Source organism: Propithecus coquereli, unplaced genomic scaffold (genome assembly GCF_000956105.1).
Source record: "Propithecus coquereli isolate 6110/MARCELLA unplaced genomic scaffold, Pcoq_1.0 Scaffold75, whole genome shotgun sequence".
NCBI lineage: Eukaryota > Metazoa > Chordata > Mammalia > Primates > Indriidae > Propithecus > Propithecus coquereli.
The window spans coordinates 89322-92050 of record NW_012153618.1 but is presented as its reverse complement, the minus strand read 5'-3'; the positions used below and the strand labels follow the sequence as shown (position 1 = coordinate 92050).

Genomic DNA, 2729 nt, shown 5'->3' with positions numbered 1-2729 from the left:
TTTTTCCATTCTTGTGATACTTCACTTAGTAAAATGGGCTCCAGCTCTATCCAGGATAATACTGGAAGCGCTAGATCACCATTGTTTTTTGTGGCTGAGTAGTACTCCAGTACACATTTTATTAATCCACTCATGTATTGACGGGCACTTGGGTTGTTTCCACATCTTTGCAATTGTGAATTGTAGCATTCCAATATTTAAAGCTAGAAAGCTGGTCAATGGGTGTAGGTCTGTGGACCCAGTGGAGCAGCTGATGTGGAAACCTAAGCAAGCGGCTCAGAAACAGGCTGATTTATCCACCAGAGCTCAAAAAATGCTCACAGAACTGGACATGCTTGAAAAGTGCGAGTGCAGGTGGGATGAATATGGAGAATGGATGAGTCTATATGAGGAATGAGAAGAACCCAGGTACCCTAAGAAACCAAAATCTACTTGAAATTTTTAAAGGCTAGTTTCCCTTCCACATACAACCATGAAGCTTTTCCAAAATGTTGAGGATAGAACACACTGTTCATATATGTGTGTACATGCCATGCTTATTATCATGTGATGAGTTATGAGGCATATTAAAAATGAACCTTAATGAACTGATTAGAACATTTCCAAATTTCATTCTGCTACTCCCTTGTTTTTCTTTCTAATTTTAGCACTTGTTTAGTTTTGCTTGTTTTTGAACATTTAAAAATTTTGCTACACGAAAACTTGTAAATGAATATTCATTGCAGCATTAATCATAATAGTTCCAAATTGGAAACAACCCAAATTTCATCAAGTGATGAATTTTTAAAAAATGGTATATTCATACAATGGAATATTATATGACAATAAAAAGGAATAAATTACTGACACATGCTACGACATAGATGAATCTTGAAAACATTACGCTAAGTGAGAGAAGACTCACGAAAGACTACATATTATACGATTCCATTTATTTGAAATGTCCATAATAGGCAATGCATACAGACAGAAAGTAGATTAGGGTTACTAGGGGCTGGGGAGAGAAGGGAATGAGGAGTGACTGCTGATAGGTATGGGTTTATTTATGGGGTGATGACAATGTTCTAAAATTAAATGGCTCCACAACTTGACACTAAAACACCAAACAGTATACTTTATTTTTTCTTTTTCTTTTTTCAACACATTCCAAACCTAACTATACTTTAAATGCGTGAATTTTATGGTATCATGATAAAGGTATCAAAAAAAGGAATTATATTGAAGCTATTTTTCTGTAATATCTTTTTAAAAAATTCAACATCATGTTTGTAAGATTTATCTAACATTTATGCATCTTATAATAGTGCATTCATTTTTAATATTGTTGAGTGCTTCATTGAATATACTGCCATTTGTTTATCCATTGTATTGTGAATGGATGTCTTAGTTAATTCTGACTTTTGCTGCTGTAAACAATGCTAATATAAATATATTTATACATCTTTCCTGATGCATATTAGCAAGAATTTCTCAAGGATATATGCCAGTTTAAAGGGTATATGTATGTTTAACTTCAAAAATAATGCCAAAATAGTTTCCCAAGTGCTTGTACCATTATGGTTTTACATGCCCATCAGCACTGAGTTGGAATTCTCTTTGTTGCACAGCTTCTTCAGTACTTGGTATTGTCAGCCTTTAAGTTTCTGTCATCCAAGTGTATATGAAGTGACATCTTATTGAGATCTTCATTTGCATTTCCAATTACTGATGAGACTGAACCCCATTTCATTTTTTTCTTACCATTCCTGTTTTTTTCCTTTAAAATGTCTCTGAAGATCTTTTGACCATTTTTCTACTTATTTTTTTCTTTTATGTGTGTGCACACATATTTGTGTCCATATATACATTGTATTTTATTTTGAATATTAAACATTTGTTTTTCACATTGGTTGTAAGTATACTTTCAGTTTGTAGCTTATCTTTTCATTTTGTTTATGCTATCTTTGATGAGTAAAAATTCTAAGCATAATGTAGTCAGATTTATTCTTTTTCCATTATGATTACTCATTGGTTCTGTTTTAAGAAGTACTTCTGGAGTGGAAGAGAAAGGGAGACAAAAAAAAAAAAAGAAGTACTTCTCAGCTGGGCATGGTGGCTCATGCCTTTGTAATCCTAGCACACTTTGGGAGGCCAAGGTGGGAGGATTGTTTGAGACCAGGAATTCAAGACCAGCCTGAGCAACATAGCGAGACCCTGTGTCTACAAAAAATAGAAAAATTAGCAGAGTGGTGGTATGCACCTGCAGTTCCCGCTACTCAGGAAGGAGGCTGAGGCAGGAGTTCCAGTTGAGCCCAGGAATTTGAGGTTGCAGTGAGCTATGATGATGACACTGCACTCTAGCCAGGGTGACAGAGTAAGACCCTGGTCTCCAAAAAAAAAAAAAAAAAAAAGCATAATATTAAGGTCCATACATGCGTGGGTTAGTTCTAAAACTCTCTATTTGTTTTCCTTTGTACCAATATCACACTCTCTTACTTTAGCTATATAATGTCTATCAGTTTTGGTATAGTTTTGGTAGTCTGATAAAATGAACTGTAGTCTGACCCTCTTTTTCTATTCTGAAAGAGTTCATGTAAAATTGATACTATTCTTCCTCAAATGTTTGGTAGAACTCATTGGCAAGGCCATGACAGCCTGAGTTTTCTTAGGTCTTGAATTTGATCTAATTTAATAGTTGTAAACTATTCAGGTTTGTAAAATGTCTTCTTGTGCTAGTTTTCAAAAGCTAT

At 34.5% G+C, this 2729-nt stretch overlaps 1 protein-coding gene across 1 annotated transcript in view; it reads right to left on the bottom strand.

Annotated features, from left to right (window-relative positions):
• Nucleotides 1–2302: 2302 nt before the first annotated feature.
• XRCC2 (X-ray repair complementing defective repair in Chinese hamster cells 2) overlaps nucleotides 2303–2729 on the bottom strand; it is a 62091-nt gene continuing 61664 nt past the window's right edge. The window contains exon 5 of the mRNA XM_012662069.1: nucleotides 2303–2364. The gene's annotated coding sequence lies outside the window, so the exon portion shown is untranslated. The remainder of the gene's footprint in view (nucleotides 2365–2729) is intronic.